This window comes from Paralichthys olivaceus, chromosome 4 (genome assembly GCF_024713975.1).
Source record: "Paralichthys olivaceus isolate ysfri-2021 chromosome 4, ASM2471397v2, whole genome shotgun sequence".
Taxonomy (NCBI): domain Eukaryota; kingdom Metazoa; phylum Chordata; class Actinopteri; order Pleuronectiformes; family Paralichthyidae; genus Paralichthys; species Paralichthys olivaceus.
The window spans coordinates 18,003,624-18,023,335 of NC_091096.1; the positions used below are offsets into that span (position 1 = coordinate 18,003,624).

General features: G+C 41.5%; 1 long non-coding RNA gene across 9 annotated transcripts in view; it reads right to left on the minus strand.

The window, feature by feature from the left end:
- LOC109633705 (uncharacterized) overlaps window positions 1–19,712 on the minus strand; it is a 158,284-nt gene that overhangs the window by 87,573 nt on the left and 50,999 nt on the right. For all 9 annotated transcript variants that reach the window (XR_011240922.1, XR_011240916.1, XR_011240918.1 and 6 more), the window contains exons 3-4: window positions 2,406–2,494; window positions 1,147–1,242 (exon numbers count right to left, since the gene is read on the minus strand). This is a non-coding gene — a long non-coding RNA (uncharacterized lncRNA). The remainder of the gene's footprint in view (window positions 1–1,146; window positions 1,243–2,405; window positions 2,495–19,712) is intronic.

Genomic DNA, 19,712 nt, shown 5'->3' on the forward strand with positions numbered 1-19,712 from the left:
TAAATAAACATTTCAACAGGGCTGGGGAGAGGTGTCGGCAGGCCTCAGGCCACGGACCTTCCCTGGGCTCCTTGGCGCCCCTCCAGGTCACATTACATGAGTAAACTGCTGCACAGCAACACCGTGTGTGTGTGTGTGTGTGTGTGTGTGTGTGTGTGTGTGTTCTCAATGAAGGCCTCACTATGCCAACTTCGAAGCTCTGAGAGAATTAGCATATTATTACACAAAGACAAAATGTTCCAGTCAAACTTCCTTGAGTGACAACCTGCTGATCTGGGCGTTTGGTGAAAAAAATAATTAATTCATAACCAAATAATTAATAAATTAGAAACAAATATTTTATGTTGGCTATATATATATATATCATAAGAAATGTATGTGTTCATCAAGTTCTATTTTTCCTGATATATCATGTCCTTTTGAAACTATTGTTCAATAGTGCTCTTGTAAGGAATTTCTATGTTGGTTTTGTAAATTATTTCTGAAAGGCCATCATCTTAGGAATCCACTGTGTGGTAAAAAACTTTACAGTCAATCTGTACTAGTAGCTATATTCAATATCACTTCCCATATTGTGCCTTTTCTTTCCATCGCAGACATCAAAACAATTAAACACAGTATAAACAGTCATATGAAAGAGACAATGATACATTGCATAACTGGGAATATCAACATATGCACACAATTGCAAGCAGGAATTTGCTCTGATCCATCACTGCGTTGAAAAGACATAAGGCGAAAATGAAAACTCTGGCAGTTCTGCCAAGCAGCTAACAGGCATTTTGAAAGAAGCCGCAGGGGTAAAGTGCAGCACAGTGGATCTAATCCTGGGAACGAGAACAGACGCCCAGTACTTTGCCCTCCTCTGCCCAGGCTGAGAGCTGGAGTTGGGCATTGGGCTAAGAAACCCTTGGCAGCAACACCTTGCCCTCCTCTTACGTGGTTTGGAATGCCAAAAATTGGATATCAGAGTAAGAGCGGACTGAGGAATGGCTACAGGAATGTTATGCACTGTATCTGTTTTTACAGATAGCACCTGCACACCTCACAAAACCAAAGGTTCCTGTAAGTATGTACTGCATGTGTTAGTATAAACTATGTTTTATGACTTTGGTGTGCAGATTTCTTTGTCCAGTATAAACTCACCCTCCCAGATGGTTTTCCACCCAATCAGGCCTCAGCACTCCCCTCCAGTTCCCCTGTGTAACTCAGGTTCACGGTTGATGGACAGATCCCACAGTTCTGTTATAGGAAAAGAGGCATTTTGGTTTCATGGTTACTTATTGCAGGCAGATTTTTATGGTTGTATTTTGGCATAGAGCACTGGTGCTTTTGGCTTGAGTTTTCCACATCTGTGCTCCACAGGGGTCATCTTGTGCCTTCACTGCAACCCCTCGAAAAGAAAAATGGGGCACGGTGATCATATTTAGTTACATAGGTGTGGACAACCACCTACAGAATGTTGCTGTAGGACAAAAAAATTCTGTGACTGCACCATTACAGCAGCTAACTTTGGAACTTCTTGAACACATTAAGGCTCGCGTGAAAAATAAATCTTCCGACGGACGGCAGAAATGATAGACCACAGTTTTTAAAGGGCTGAAACAAAGAAAACTATTAGGAGGAATGGTGGATCCAGCTGCATTTTAAATTAAGATGAAAGGGGGGAAAGAGAAGGGAAAGAACTCTGAAGGAAAAAGAACTCAAAGGGAAATGTCGACCACAAAATGCTATGAAGTCAGAGCGAGCCTATCTCTTTTTAGTCAATTGTGGTTTTGCTCCACGATTTACTATAAAAACCTGGCAGTGTCCGTGGGGGCTAGTTAGCAGTTCCCATTGATATGACTTGAGCTGGGTGGCTTCACCACATGCTTGGCCAGGGGTGAAGTGACTCATAAACACTTGGTGGCTGAGGGGTGGGGAGTGTTGGGTGGGTGGGGGGGTCATCCACCTGTGGAGAGACTACACGGCCTGTAGTCAAAACAGACACCACTGACCCTCTGTTTAGCCGGCAGAAGACTTGGAGTGTTTCAAATAATAACTTTTATTTGTCTAGTATAATCCTGATAGAAATCCCTCATGTCTAAAGGCAAAAAACAATACAATCATATTATTCCAATTTTGGTGATGAAAACTACTGGGTAAATATAAGCTTTTCTTAAACTATACATTCTGAAACTGATGGATTATTATATAGCATGTACCAAATGTTTTTTCATACATGGATTGAAGTAAGTGTATAAACACAATGTGAACCTTTGGAGTATTTTATGGTCTGGGTCCATTTTTCCACACATACATGTTATTATATGTCTGTTTTTTCTCCTTTTTTGTTCATTCAGACAGAGAGAGGGAGAGAATTGGGGATACAGATAGGGGGAGGGAAAGCAGTGCATTACTATTACCATTTCCTGTTTCTGTGGAGCCAGGGGTCTTCGGGGAGCAGGCTGAGAGGAGTCCTGGCGACCAGCCGCCTCCGATGAGCCAAGACACACTGTGGAACGAGGGGAGAAAATCATGAAACCTGCCTGCAGAGAAGCTACCTTTAAATAATCCCAACACAAGGCTTGGAGCACTCATTATACACGACTACAACCTAATGAGAAATTAACCTAACATCAGATAAGCACTCAAAATATTTACAGGAATGGCTTCATGATGCGGCTTCTTAACTGTAGCCACATTTACTGTGAAAAAGGTCTTTTCCTCCTAAATCTGGATACAACTAGTCGACTAACGATATTTGCTCTCGGCATCTCATCTTCACAACAGTGAGGCAACTGTTTCTAATTAAATTTTAGTATCATTTTCTGGATAGTCTTTACCAAGAAAACATTCTTATAACTCTGAGTCTTTTACACTGTGGTTTTTCACTATAAACAGTCATAATAATACACCACAATTTTATTGCCGAAAGAAAAAAAAGGGATGCAGAAATATTAGAAGTGGAGTTTGGAGGAGGATAGATGAATATGTGAACAGAATCTAGCAAAGCATTAACCTACGTGCTCAAAAATACACTATTGACCCAAAAAACCTCCTTAAAGTTAATGCAGCAGTAGCACTGAAGTTATTGCTATATAGATGAGTATTTCTTGCCTATAGTTATTACACAGATACCTTGAATATACATATTTCCCCTTATTATTTTGTTATAATAACAGCAATAACAGCATTAACACACAAAGTACATCAGGTAAATGTTTAACCCAAAAAAAATAAAAAATAAATGTACTTGGAAATCTGTATCTTAAGGGATCAGTTAAGTAAACAAATATAGTCAAATAAGAGACAAATGTTGAGGAGCCCTGAAACCCCTGGCCCACCCTGGAGGAGACCCCCTTTCTCCCACAACAGTGCTACCCAACACAACCTCCAGCCCTGCCAGCATGCTGTTCTCCTGACAGGCTCCGGCTCTGAGGCCTTAAGAAAACAAACTGGCTCTGATTGTGAAAATAGTGCCGTAGGGCCCTCCCAGTGCCCGCCGCTTATCTCACACAAGGCGGGCTTTGTGTACTGTGGGGGCTACTTGATGGCCCTCAACAACCCCACCAGGTGGAGACTTCTAGGGCCAAACTCTCATCCACCATCCGACCCCCCATCGTTTTCTCTCTCTGCCCTCATGCATACAGTGCTGCCTCCTTAGAGACCTCTGTGTATATTTTTAAAGGGGAGCATCAGGAAATTGATCCACAGGCCCCACACCGGTCTTGTGGCAAAAACGAGTTCCTCAACAGTTGGGGATGATGAGACTTCCCAACCATGAAATGCCAAACATTTGTTCATATACAGATTATTCTGAATAGATGTTTGATATATGGAATCACATTTGCTGAAGATAAGCATTTATAAAGCTCAGGATAAAAAGTGCTGGTAGTTAATCCAAAATGTTCACTAGTTTTTCGGTAGCATAGATATTCTTTTTAATTAGGCCCTACCTAGCCATGTTAAAGAAAGTTATTAGGATCTGAAAATTGAATGGGGTCTTTATTGGCCTACACCAGGTCCTACACCAATGATAGCAATCACCACTTTCCTACAGGGTTAGGACCATACAGCTGTTAATATATGTTATTCAAGTTGTTATCAGATTGGTACTCAGTATGGCACAATACACAAAGTCCAGGCATCGGAATCGGAACATCTTAAAAATAGAATAAATAAAAACATTTTGACAAAAACAATACTTGAGTTCCTCAGGTTACATTTATTTAGGGAGAAAATTCAACAATGCAGCAGGAAAGAAAATAAACAACTGATTATCTTTATAAGAAGAAGAAAGAAGAGATATTGTGAATATGTGTCTCATCCAAGAATGAAGAGCACCACTAATACTGTAGGATTGCCACTGTGTTTTATGGGTATTTCTTTTGGAGTGATATGTGACAACAATCGCACGGTTTCCTGTCCGTCTGATGTTCAGCCAGGACAAATTGTCAGCATTATAACAGATGCTTTAGTACACTGGCTTCAGAATAACTGGATATGATACTATGATACTATTAGCATCATTGGAAAGTCAATGATAACTCACCCACAGCTATGAGTGATGTTTTCCATGAGGTCACAAGCCAAGCCAAACTACCAGCTATGCCAAGCTGCCTGGATAATAATGATGGTTACCTGAGGCAAATATGTAACAACAAAGGTTTTTTTTTGCCAGAAACTGATGAGTGTTTATAAGTTAATTTACATACAATCAATTGAGAGTATGTATGACAAAGACAGCCCACTAGTTAACCCACAGGCTTATCACTTGTTGTAACAAGCTTAGAAGAGAAAAGGTTCTGTTTAAGAACATTTCTTCACTCTATTTGTAAGTAAACTATAGTTCATACCAACAATCTGTGAGATAATCACACATGGAATGTAACTCAAACATAAAACGTCAATTCAAAGCCAATTCTGCACATTTAGTCAATGTTATATGTGTTCTATTGCCCTGGGGAAGAGGAACTGCAGATTGGCAGTTTGTTTTGACACAATTAATCATATGCAAAAATTAGAAATCTGAAATAAAAATAAAAACTTCTGGCACTTAATTTCCCACAGTCAATTACTGCAAACTACCAGAAATTGCTTTACACTGAAGTAAACTTGCCATGTGATGGAATGAGCTTTTAGTTTAAAAAATGTTTCATATTTCTTTGTACAAGGGGTGAGATAAGTACTGTCACTGCAATACTTCACATCATGATGTTAGCATTTAGCTCAAATCTATTTATAACCCAGTGTCATACTAGTCTCACATCAGCGTACCAGTGGACCATCATAAAAACCATAAAGTTTTTACCATCTGTGTCTCTCTCTTTACCAGCCTTCTGTCTGTAGTTCAGGGTGTTCATGAGTGCAAGCATGTTCCAGGCCTCTAGAGCTTTACTGGTCAGTCAAAGCCAAGTTTCAATGCAGCGTTGCTACACAGCTTTGTACAAAACCACCTGTCAGATTCAATTGCCCCAAACCATCTATAAGCTTAACTACTTGATTGATGGAGCAAGGTGTAAGCTGTACACACTCTTTAAACTGGTTTGCATGTGGATAGACAGAGTTCGATCTGTTTGATAATTGAGGCAGTTGTTAGTGAATGAATTAGTGCGTTTTAAAACGAATCTCTATTTGTGCAAGAACAACATTCCTATTTTTGATTAAAGCTCAGCGAGCAACAGTTTTGACATTACAACAGAATCAATGGTTGCTAGTGGTACAAGAATCTTCCCAGTACATTAGCTCGCACAAGGCAGTTGTAAGCTTTCACAATAGCAAGTGAATAAAAGAAAAAAATAGCTTTATGACCAATGGCAAAGACCATCTTTGATCAGATACAAGACTACTGGTCTTCACTAATACAATTATTTATTTTCATGAGTGAAGTGGATCTTTATCTTTTCACTGCTAGTTTATTTGAGTTTATCTGAAAATGTAAGTGTGTGCTTGAGTGTTTGTGTTCTTACTTGCCTGCTTACCCTTATGTTGTATGAACAACATTCTGCCTGAGCACACAAAAAATCAGACAGTCTACTTAGTTTCAATAAAGTTCAACTTGTTAAAGAAACATAATTTCCCCTTCAATATTTTGAACATCCCTTGGATTCAGGTAGAGGTTCTGTCAACAGGGAGAAAAATCTGCCTCATAATTGATTTAGTCTAATAGCTGTGATTTAGCACAGCTGCCAGCTGTGTACACACAGACAAAGAGCACAACACAGAGAGCACCTTCACCATTCACTTATCCAGTCAACTGGCTGAAGATACTGAAGTGGGGGTGGATAAAGAAAACAGCTAAAGATCAATGATGAAGGCAATCAGTCTTTCTTTGAGGTTTTTTTAAAGTGGGCAGCGAATATAAAAAAAATAAAGATGACACCTTATTCATTTTCTATTTCTGAGGAGTTTTTCCATCTTATTCTTGAAAAATAGAATGCAATGATGAAATTTGTACAATGGCATAAGGGGAAACTAATATCTTCCATATGGAACATAAACTGAGCCTTGTTTGAGGTGGATGCTGTTGCACCAACCATATTTCAGTTGGAATTCATTAGAAAGCTGGGGTTACATTTTTCTTATGGAAACCAAAAGAAATGAGAAATGTGGATGAGGCTGTTTTTTCCAAGGTCCTTGGAGAGCGTGTATGTGATCTGAGACACTCGGGGTGGCGTCTGGATGAGCATGGGTTTGGATCAGGACCCTGCATCTGGGGCACATGTGCCGTCAACAGGGACAGAGAGACGGGGATACAGAGCCAAAACCTCTCTCTCTCTCTCTCTCTCTCTCTCTCTCTCTCTCTCTCTCTCTCTCTGTCTGAAAAAAACTTAAATGACTTTCCTGACCATGCCACAAAACTTCCTAATGTAGTTTTTTAGCTTCGTATGTGAATACGATCAAATTATATTTGATCAAATGCCCTTTATAAAACAATGCTACTCACACAGTCTATTGAAAAATGATCATTGCAAAGAGCAGGTTTTCCCTTTGGTTGAATGTGTTTGGTAGTTCAGAGGAAACGCAGATCAGCAATAGACAACCAATACTTCTAAAGAAGAAAGGAGCAAAACTATGGAGCAGCGATAGACAAAGAAAAGGCTGTGGTTGTTGTGGTTCCTTGGCTGAAGAAACCACATCTAGTCCCCCCTTGCAGTTTCTTGGCATCTCCCAGGCTCGCCATCCATTAGCAGCATCAGGAGGCCCGGGGCAGCCGACAGGAGTGTGACCGGAGATTATTGTCCTGTGTGCTTGTTTGGGTTAAGGCTTTAGATGGGGAAATGGGATTAGGATAGGCCCGGCTGGAGGGACACACACTAATGGGAAGCAGAGGAGCACTCGCCTGATCCTCCTCGACTCAGAGAGAGCAACCCTGTTATCCCACCTGATTGGATTAGCCCCCTGTTAAATGTGCTATGATAAGGGAGGACCACTGCTGAGACTCTGCTCGGTGCTGCTGGGGTGGGAGCGCACAGATACATGTACAGGGAGCAAATAGATTCCTCCACACGCTTTTTAATATCTGCTTCATGTTCGGCTCTGATTTGGTTGTGATGTGTAACTTGATTGTAGCATATGACACTTGGACTAACACTGCCCTGCCTTGGAGATTTGTTTTCATAGTCATATCATTTTTTTGCTTTCAGATATGATAGATAACTCCAACTACAACATCTTTCATTTACCTTAGCTGCTTGGTTGGACCACTGAAGTATTTATAGCATCAACCTCACCTAACTGTATGCATATGTATGCAAATCCTTGAGACTCAAACTTGCTAATTGCAGCCACTCCACCAATCAGACAGTAATTACTGGAATCCTGTCTGCCTTCCCTTCCAATGGCTGAGCAGCTAATTTGAGCCGTGGTTTAAACAGCTGGAAAACAGCATCTTGTGGCAAAACTGGTGGCCTATGTTTGACTGTGCATGCATGAGAATGTGTGAGTGTGTATCTGTGCTACTCTTTATGTGTATGGCACTTTTTAGAAAATACTGTTTAAGATATATTGAAAAAAACTCATAGTAAAATCTGCCTGGGCAGATGTGTGTAATGTAATATTTCTACAGGATCTCCTTCATACCTGCAGCTCTGCTCCTCTATCAATATGTTAACTCTATCTGACCTACCTGCCAGATTAGTCCCCCTCTCCGTGATTGATTAACATTTTATTAATGTTTCCATTTGCCACCGGTTCAGGTGATACAGCATGACACACAGTGCCTACTCGAGGTGATGATTGGATTAAAAAGGTTACTGATCCCATAATTGCTTTTAAATTACCCTCCATGTGAGTGTGCGTCATTAATGTAATGATTATCCACATCACACCAATGTTACCTCAGTGAATCTTTAGCCATTTAGTCTTGATAAGGTGACATGTCACACTCATCATCAAACACAGACATAATCTGCTCAGACAAAAAGATTCAGAAATCCTTTTCCAGAAAACATCAAGTGTTATTAAGGTTGAAAGCAGCAACTCCCAGTCTGCCGATCATTTTCGCCTACGTGGTCAACTGGTTGGTAAAGTACAACACCACAGTTACAACAATTAGCCCGACGCCCCCACATGTCCAGTTGACGGCTATATATAGATCACTTTATAGCTAATTAACTAAATTGTTGTTAATGTTGAGCATGTACAAAAGCTACTCCTCGTTAATGGCCAAGCAGCTAGAAATGGGTCCGTTAAACGGTCATAACACAGCCTGGTTATTAAACTTTTTTTATGAAGATGAGTAGAAGAGATAGTCTTTAACTAATCAATAAAAAGTTTGGTAACACTTTATATTAGGGAACACACAAAGTGAACATATCCAAGCACTTGATTGTAATTCATGTACAACAACTTCCTTACTTACCATCAATATGCAGTAATTAGGAGGTTATCAAGAGAAAACTGTTAATCAATGGAGTAGTTGCAGAATAAGGTCATTAAGAATAAGGCATTAATAAGTGCTTTATAATGACTGATAAAGAGCCAATATGCCTCTTATGTCCATGCTATTAAGCAATTAGTTAATTGTTGATATGTGTTCCCTAATATAAAGTGTTACCAATAGTTTTTAGTCAGTAGGGTGTTAACGGAATCTTATTTTTCCTATGCTGTTGTGAAAAACCTTCTTTCCTCAAGGGTAATTTTCACAACCGCACATCTTTATTTTACAGACTGTTTCCCATTGCATTCTTTTATTATATGTATTTTCTCTTGTTAATTCGCTGCAGATCTGTGGCTTTAGCAGAAACATCTTGAGGATGCACTGCAATATCCTGATGTGACTGTAATAGTTTTTTGCAAAGAACAAAAGTGGAACATTCACAACTTTCAGCAGCTGCACAAACTATACTGTTACCACCATAGACTGTATATAAAAATGGATTGCACAACTTCCTCCTGTTGTGCAAAAATGAAGCTAAAATATACAGTGTATGTGTGCCGTCATCGTGTGCTTTTGATGTAATTTGGAGCGAGAACCTGTGCAGTAGTGAACAAGGTCCCGTCGATACACATGCTTGACCAATCGTGAGTCAGTCTCAGTTGTTAATCATTATTGTTTTTATAGCATCAAATAACTCCTGATAACCAAACTTACCCAAAAAATTTGCAAGTTAACAAACATTATTGTGATAAGAACTACACTAACATGGAGGAGGCGGGATTTATGACCTATCCTGCAGCCAGCCACTAGATGGTTGGACTATAGCACATGCATTGCTTAAAGGTTTAGTGTGTAGGATTTAGAGGCATCTAGCAGTGAAGTTGCACGGCTCCCCCTCCCCTTCCGAACGTGTATGAGACTCTTCAATGGCTTTCATGGCAAAAATGCGAAAGGCTCAACAGGCACATGTAGAAGCATGGTGGAGCAACAGAACCCTCTCCCAATGAAGATATGAAGGGTTCATTGTAAGTGAACAACAATATAATACATTTTAGTTACAGATGATTATATACCAATTAAAACATAGGTCTGAAAATGTAATCCTCTTATTCCATTCTAACCCCGGAAACATGACTGTAAAGGTTTTTCTGTTTATAAACTGTGACCAAACAAGTACAACATGGAAATGAAATCGCTTGGGGCTGTATGCAGCTGTCATGTGGGCCAGTTGTGCATCAGGCAGTGGGCAGGATTAAAAAGAAATGTTGCAGCCTTTCCTATTGCAGCAGAGCATTTTCCACCAGTTTGTGTTTTGTTCATCCAGTAAATTCAGAAGTGGTAAGAAGTGTTTCATGCTTATGCAACTGGATGTGTTAGTGGATTTTTTTTGGCTCCAGTAGTAAAAAAAAAAAATGTCTCAAGGTACAATTACTGTACTTGTATAATGACCCAGAGACTGTTCTGGTGTTCGGGTTTGACTTAACCTAACTTGAACCCAAACACACAAATTACATGTTGAACAACAGCTTATCCTTCACAAAGTAGATGAATGAAGATTGATACATATTATCTAATCAAGTGCATACTAAGACTAAATCTTCATTTATTAATGTAGCAGTCAACATGGATTTCTTAGTTATGAAGGTCAAGAGCCAATAAACAACAGCAGCCCTGCTTTTCTGCTTCATCGATGCCAGAAGACGTGCAGCAAACTCTTTCTGCTTCCCTGCAAACACAGCCTCATTGGATGTTTTCCACTGGAACTAATACAGAACAGTTCTGTTTAACCTCTGACTGTTTTCCTCATTGTTGTTGTTTTATTAAACTGGATACTTTCAGATGCAAATGCTGAACTTTTCTGACACTTCACGAAATGTAAAGGAGCAAATGTTTTTTTAATGAATTAGATGGTAGCGTAAGCATTTTATACGGCAATGTGCACAAAGATTGACACGAATGAGAAGCAACAAACATGTCCAACAGCATTAAATGTAAAATGTGTCATGCTGAGGTGATGTGTATGTGCCAAATATATAAATTAAATAAATGACGTGTCTTTTGTGCAGTATATTCATAGTACCTGTGTGTTTTGAGCGAGTGTATGTTCATTCAGTGTTCGGTTGAGCAGAGTATGCATGCGTGTGTGTGTCTTTCTCATCCAGAGCAAGTCGTGAAACCTAATTGCTTGCACATGTGGAGGATTTTCAAGTGTTTAGAATAAAGTTGGTTTCAAGAAGAAGAAAAGAAAATGTAAGGAGGGAGAGGGTGGGTGGGTGGGTGGGGGGTGAGCAGTCTCCTGCTAGAGACAGCCACCCTGAACCCCTCCCTCTGCTGAAACCAATGCCTTTCTCTTTCTCTACTCACAGGAGTAAAGGTCAGGGGTCACAGGGGGAAGATCTCCGTGATTGGACACAGGCATGTAGTATCTAACATGGAGGACACAGTAAAGTTATAGTGTGAAACGTGAGATTAGCTCGCATCAGATCAAAGTTATATAAATGAAAAGAAAACACAGCTAAACTTCTACCTTGTAGTCTAAATGTTAAAGTACATACAAAGCAAATGAGGCAAAAAAAGAAAGGCACAGCAAAGGAAGAAAAAGCCTCACATACCTCGCCTCACCCCTCCTCTCAACCCTTAGTCCTTCTTAGGGGAAGATAAAGTGTTCCAGAGACGGGGAACCCAGCACAATTTCAAAGATGTATCAGAGGGTAAAGATGGAAAAGTGCTTTTAATCTTGTGTAACCCTATAGGGCCCTAAATGGGAAGGGCTTCAGAGCAGGAATCCTTTAAAGAGGACATATAATCCTAATTAAAACACAGAGCAGAGCCACCACTTGATCTGCTGGGGCCTCAGCTTGAGCTCAACCACGCTGCAGTTGAGGATCTTTTATTGTTGTTGAAGACACACTAATGAAATAACGGTCTATCAAATCAAATGATCGTTATTGCTTACCTACATTGCTCTAATGAATACCTTTACTTTACACAAACCACTATTTGTAGCACACGCAGGCTTCAAAGCTCCAAACATGAAAACAACTGGAGTCTGTCAGAAGGACATTACTGTGTACGTAATCTGAAAATAGGCTCTATCATTAACATAGCATCCAATGAGGTTTTTGTCCATCTTCACTGTAATCTTTGGAATCCTTTGGAAAACATACTATTGTCATAATTACCTGAACAGACTATCAATGAGGCAAAAAACTCATGTAAATCGTAACATTATGGCAAAAGTAATACTGCCCCCCCCCCCCCCATCCTTTAAACAATCGCTCCCCAACTCTCTTTTGTCTCATTTTTAACAATCTGTGTCCTTTCTTTACAGTGGTGAGTGCCCACCCCCCCCTTCCATTGATCAGGGTAATTGAGAACAGTCACGTACCCCCACCCCACCACCACCCCACTTCTCTGCCGTCCTTATCCCCGCTGCCCCTCCCCAGCCTCATGAAAGCCCAGACATCTGGTCCACATACACCCCAAAGTCTTCACCCCCCACCCCCCGTCACCTCCGAGTCCGTGTCCTTCTCGGGAATAACCAGACAGAGTCCCAAGACATTTGAGTGGAGAACACGAAAATGTAGAAGAAGAAAAACACATGAATCCAAAGAGGACAAAAAGATGGAGAAACCGAACACGCAAAAACCAAAGTGAGGCCACAGAAAGCCTCACGGAACTTGTTGTGAAGCGAAACATGTTGGCATGGTGTGTCAAACATGTAGATGTTGTGTTTGTGACTGACCGAAAATTATTTGAATTTTTTTTCTTATCACATCATTTTAATGTTAATGAAAAAGCCTCCACTTCTTCCTCGCAGCAAGGACTGAGAAAACTCTGTATGAAAGGCGACTGAGAGGCCTGATTCTCCAGCAGCAGGATCATTAGCCTTTATGCATATAATATGGGCATAAAGGCTATGGTGTGATGTATTATAGTACTATTAAAAAAGTGACAATATCACCTATAAGAAAATATATTGTGCCTCCATGTAGTTCTTTTATGTTAGGAAATGTGTTTTCTCCCCCAGTCTGCAGTAGAAAATGTAATGATAGAAAAAGAAGTGTGGGATTTTAAGTTTGTGTGTGTGTGTGTGTGTGTGTGTGTGTAGCGGTGTAAGTTACATGTTACAGATAGAGATCAGGCAGGGACAGATTTAATTAACAGATATCTCTCCTTAATGTAGATTCTTCTGGCTCCCTCAGATCCTCTTGTGCTTATCCAACCAGAAATAACTTATCTTGGCTCCGCACTAGTCATAATGTATTTCTTACACCATTTAAGGGAACAGGGGCTTCGCCAGAGAGACTACACTTTCATGTTTACTCACAGCAAACGGCAGTTGACAAGATTAGCGCTCTGAGAATTGTCGCTAATGTCTGCAGTATGTGTTACATTCACATACATTCCACATCCTATGTAGCATTTCACAGATTGTCTGGAAACTGTCTCTGTGTGTGTGTGTGTGTATTAATTTGCTCGCCATAAACTAAAGCTAATAGAGATTTGCCCTTTTAACTATCTCTCAAGGTGACCAGATTACTGACATCAATTAAAGCAGGTCCTGCTGGCTGGATGCCCAAAGCACACGCTCACCCTCAGAGAAAAGAGAAGAGATCATCATCCAATAAATCACACGAGGAAAGGAGGGAAGGGGAGAGAGAGAGAGGGAGGGAAAAAAGTGAGTGAAACTGACAACACAGCAAAACAGACAGGGAGACTTTAGAATAACTTCGGTTTCCTCGTAGAAGCTATTTGCCTGTTTCAACGATTCCTATAAAGTAAATAATGAAATGAAGTTTAATGCTTATGGATTTTATATACGGATTCTATACTAAGTACAGTCCTACTACAGCTGCCACAGTTCAGTGAACTGGAAAGAGTCAATGGAATGGAAGAGAAGGAGAAATTAAAGCCAAAAAAAGAGAAGGTCCCAGACAGTTTCTTTTTATGCTGCACTGAAAAACCCAATCATCAACACACAGTCGTCCATAGAACAAATGTTTGTTTTTGTTTGTATAAGAGCATCATTTAATACGCCATACACAGCATGCATGGGTGCATTAATAAGTATGTGTGTAAGAGTATATGTATGTTTGTTGCCTTACATTTGGTTAGAGCAATCTCTGAGCCCATTGGCTACCGACTGACAATGAATCACCCACTGGGGGCAATGGCCAATATTTTGAGTAGACAGCGGGTGTCCAGCCATTCACTGACCACTATTTATAGTCCAACTAGTTTCTTTTACCACACAAGTCAAAAGTTTCTTCACACGAAACACAAACAGTGATACTTTGTAGATGTTTCTGGTCCAGACGACTCTTTGGCTCATAAATTAATAGAGAGAAATCAAAAGGGCGATAGCTGATGCATTTCGGTCAATGTTACCTGCGAGCTCATATAACATAGAGAATGTGTTTACACATAGATTATAGTTATAGTTATTCACTTGTAGTTCATGTGAATGTATATGCACATTCATGTGTTAGAAACATTTTGGAAATTTTGAGTGTTTGTGTATGTCTGCATTTTTGCATGCACGCATGTGTGTAATTCTGTGTGCGAGTGTGTGTGTGTGTGTCAGTCTAACTCTCCCCCAGGTAATTCTTCATGTCCGCTCATTAACACTTAACACTGAAAGTCGAGAGCTAAAGTTGCCTTAGCGTGAGTCAGATTCCCTCATCCAAGTCCACGGGCAGGCAGCCCGCTCCGCTCACTCTTAACCCTGTAGATTCAAAGTATTACACATCATTTTACAGGAATGTGAGGGCCTGTGGCTTAGTGGCTTGTTCTAGAGAAAGATCCACAAGTGGAGCTCCTGCATTCACCCCGGTCTCTTTTACAGTATTTCCCATTTGGCCGCTGGTGTAAGGTTACTTGAAACCAAATCAGTGCCTGGTGAATTCATTATGCAGGTGATGCAATGTCAACTTCTTTGTGTGGGTGGGATAACTGATAGCAATCACTCCCTTAAGGCTATGTAGACTACTACATAGTGCTACTGCACTAAATATATTACATTATGGAGTAACACATGTCGTTTTGTGCAAGATTGCTAAATTTTAAAGTATCCAAATAGGCATTAACGTCTTGTGTGTGTGCACCAATTGATGATCTAAAATGCGCAGCATGTCCATCCGGTTACACCCACGTGCGCAGACAATGAGTCCATCATTAAAAGGACTAAAATACAATCCGATGACACATAGCACTCTGTTTAAAAGCATACTTTAAGGGGGGATGAGGAACTTTAATTAACCTGGGCTGCAGATAGGAGGGAAGGAGCAGTTATCCACTGGCCTCTGGCATGGTGCCTGTGCAGCCTGGAGAGGTGAAATATATTCTCATGGATCCGAAGTCTGCCCCGTGCAATATTCTCTGCCTTCACATACACATTAACCTTGCAGGTGCGAATGCGGACAAAGATTGGGACAGATGATAGAGAGAAGGGATACAAGAGATAAGGTGTCAGATGAGAGAGAAAGGGAGAGGAGAGAAATTGCCTGATCACTTCACCGCACACCGTTAGCAATTTAATCAAGGGCCTAACAAACATGGAGTTATTTCTCTAACTGCATTGGAGTCTTCAGTTAATACAGTCGTCCCTAATTCAAAGCAACGACTGACGATGCTGCAGACAAGAGCATGAGTGAAAAGATAATTGATTGTTTTTAATCATTAAGACATTTTCCTTGCTTCAATGAAACTGCCCCCCCACCCCCACCCCTAAACTTGTCAGTTCTCAATGTAACACCTGCCCCTGTGGCCTATCCAGTCTCTGTACCCCCCTTTCTTCAAAACACCCCCCCACCCACTCGCCCCCTGAGTTAGTGACTCCGTAGACCTCGGGTCCAGCTTTCCCAGACGGTGATTTAAAATAACAATTGCATGCATATCAGGTTTCGGGCCTCTGAAATACATGTGAGATGAGGTAATGTGATCAGTCCAGAGCGCCATCCAAACCTCTTACTCTCTCGCTTTGTGCATGTGTGCATGTCCTTACTGTCTTTATATTTCTATTTGGTAAAAGAACTCTATGTATTTTAAAAACAGAATGTGGTGCAGGGAGAATAAATTGCGCACAGAACTTCAAAAACTGCTACTCTCCGTCATGCTGGACATTGTGTCAAGCGTGAGAGCTTAGTGCCTGTTTTCAATTAGATCCCGAGTTAAAATGGCATTAAACTCTTACATGGTTTCATTGAGTCAAAATTACAACTCAATTAATACCCCATAAAATGGTCACAGAGTTAACGATTGAGCAAAGAGACAGAGCCATAACGTTACCCATAACATTAAAATCAGAAGTCGGGGCTGCAGTGCCTCACTGCACATGGAGAGGCACAGGACGCTTGTCGACCCAGTAAGTGCCAGTGAGTAAACACTAATAATAGCTTCCATAAACCCACTCATATGGCACTGTGGGCCAGGCCCATGGGGACCATTAAAAAATGCTGCGGCTTAGGGCATCCCTCGCAAAAAAAGACCTGTGCAGAAGTATTGTCGTGCGTGTGACACTGGTGGATGGTGGCAGAGCGGGGTGATAAGAGCGACTCCTGGAAACAAAGAGCCGGAGGGACAGATACGACAAGCAATTAGAGAAGAGAATAAAAGCAGCCATTATGCAGGAAAAGAAACTACAGATGAATGCTCTGCAGTGATGGAGCAGCGCTCTGATTAACAGTAATACCAGGAGAATTGTTTTTGTGATTAGGAGCGACTGCAGCTTAGCATGGCAGTTCCACTCTCCGTATGATTTGTGGACTTCTCAACCAGCTCTTCATAAAATGCTAACAAGCTACCTGGATGCAGTAAATAAAATATTGGGAAAGAAGGCAAAAACTACAAAGTTAAGTTAAGCAGCATGGGTAGGCTCGTTTATTTTCTTGCTCTGCCTTGGTTCGTCCGCCGTCCCCGTACACCCCCCCCCCCGTACTTTCCCTATAATTCTCTTCCCTCACCTCCCCACCCCCCATCTCTACATGGCTTTAATAAACACACACTCCTGGTTTAATCTCACTGTCACACGTTCATCTCACTGCAGAGACAGGACCGAAATCACTCATTCCTATCCTCCCCCACATGTCCCTTTTTTATTCTCCCCCAGCCCCTTCCCTCCCATGACAGGTACCTTTCAATCAGGTAATCACTGGTTAAGTAGCCATTTTCCATTTCTGTGCCTATTGAGGGCTGGCCATGTAGAAAAGACAGGGCCTTGTAGGTATGGCTGCTAATGGGGCAACAGACAAGGCCTCCCCATTCTGTCAGGGGGAGCTGAGAAGGAGAGTCTCTTATCAGCGAGCCACAGCCGCCATCCCTCACCAAATTGGCTTCTCCTTACCATCTAGTCCTTTCTCCCCCTCTCTCTTTCTACTGGCCACCATCCCCACCTGCTTATCCATAACTTCTTCCCACCCTTGTTACTTTTTATTTGGAAAAAAATCAGAAGTCGCTTTTTTTTCCTTCAGATCGCAGCGCTGTATGAGGAATGATGACAGGTTACTTCACATATTTCATCGCTTGCTCCACGTGTAATCCGTTGTGCAGGAGAAGGCCATCCACAAGACTCAAGGCTCTCTGAGTCCTCCCTCACTCTGAGAATTACAGAAATGCAGTCAGTAATTTTCCATAGCCGCTTTTCTGGTTCTCATTTTTAATTTTTCTCAATTTTTTCTTATGCTGAGTCCAATTTTTAAGTGAAAACACTGAAACGACTTGTGCCATAATATGCAATCGACCATTACACATTGCTCCCTTTCTCTCAGCATTTTTTCCAAATATTCCTGCTCATTCCCTTTTATCCCGGGATGTGCGCAATTAAAGTGCAATCTCCTCTCCTGCTCCCCCCTCAGTCCCATATGTTGTTGAGTGGCGAAGCTGTTGAGAAAGAGAAGTGTTAACCTCCTCTCCAAACCGCAGGCAGAAGGGCTGCATTCCTCCCCGAGTACTCAACGTGCTGTTTATCTGCAACCATGCACTCAGTCGTCATAGCAACCCCAACCAAATACACTGGCCTGTTCAACTCTGTTTAATTTTTTCCTCCCTTTTTTGATTTCATCACTGGGCTCCCATGCTCACTCTCTCTAAGATAAACAGAGATGGAGCCCGTACTTAGCCAAGCCTGTGTGAGTTTATTTTGAGTCTCCGCCCGGTTGGGTCCATGACGCTGTTTCGCCATCCCTCTCACTTTTTCACAGCTTGAAAATTGGAAAATGCTCAGCGCTTGTGGAGCAGAGGAGACCGGGGCTGCGGTTTGAGTTGGCCCGGCTCATCTGAGACATAACGCCCCAAATAGTTTCGGAGCGGCGTGTTCATTGCATGGCTTACGACATGTCAAACTCGGAGATGAGACTCGTCTAAAAAAGTGTGGCCTCTGGGAGCAGTGAAGATTCATAATTTATCTGTTTACACACTGTCACCACCACCCGAAATAAACAAATTTTATCACTCGCTTTCATACGCCGAGCACTCATTCGCAATCTACACAAGCTTGTCATATTCAGGAAATCAGTGAGATGAGCCCTAAAACTCACATTAACGGACTATAGCCTGTAAGACGACACTTTGTTCTCTTAATTAGCACTTCTCTTCCTCCATTCAGGCGACGTTCCAATGGTTGACTATTCCTTTATTAGGCAGGATTCCATCTCCAGCTTTCCAATAGGCACTTAACTCCTGTCTAATAGAGGATTTTCCCACACTTCCTCTGACAAGCCATTCAACTGAGAAGAGTTAATTTGTTTCTAATGCTTGGCTAATGGAGGATCTCGATGGCAGGAATTGAGTGCTGGATTTTTTGGGATTGACTTCCTCGCCACATCCTCGTCTAAAATGAAGTCTATAAGATGAGGATTTTTTTTTTCCTCCTTCAAACCACAGAGCAGTAGCAAGAATCAGTTTACCCCGAGGTCTTAAGAACGAGGGAGTCGGAAAAATGGAAATGAAAAACTTTAAGGGCTAAGTTACACTCCACTACACATTAAGCTGAATTGAATGTTGAGCCCTTAGAGTCCAATCAGAAGTCACAATTCTGCAATGAGAAAGGACTGCCCTCCTGCAACAGTGCATACATTGTTGGTTTTTTATTATTCTCTCTTTTTTTTCTCACTGTGGATGTCAGAGGGGGACTCTGTGGGACTATCTCAGCCCTGCAGTGGCCAGTCAGTTAGCGCGTGAGTGACAGCCTGTGGCACTATCAGCTGTCCTGCTGCACAGCAGAAGTGTCAGAGAGGGAGAGAGCTGGGGTGAGGGTGAGGATGAAAGTAGAGCCATGCCAGGCACAGGGGATGAGGCTCACCAAGGGCTATCTGGAAATAGCACTGTGGCCCAAATATGGCTCCTCTAATCAATCTAATTCCGTCTGCAAGCTCTGGCCTTCTCTCTCAGACGTTTTACTGCGTCAAGATAACCTTATCTTAACCTGCCACATCCTTTACAATTAGCGCTCGTTCTATAGACACACACAATAGCACACACCAGCACAGTCAAAAACACACACAAATCTTACACAGCCTGTTAATGCAGGGTAAATCAGCTTTTACCAATGTTGTTACTGCTTCATATCTAGATATAGCACATAGCTTATTGAAAGTTGTGTTTAGTTGATTCGCAAAACCTCATGTCACTTCACAAAAGATGCAAACCACGTGAAAAGCCCTTACTTGCATGGTTTCATATCTTTGCTAATGTCCGTTGAAGCTGTCAGATGTTTAACGTGATGTGGGAAGCCAAGTGCATCCACTGGGACGGTGCATGACAATAGCGTGAAAAACGACTGTTGTATAACAGAAAAAAACTTCAGCTCTGCGCTACTTATGCTTCACACCTGTGTTCTGGAAGAGCGAGC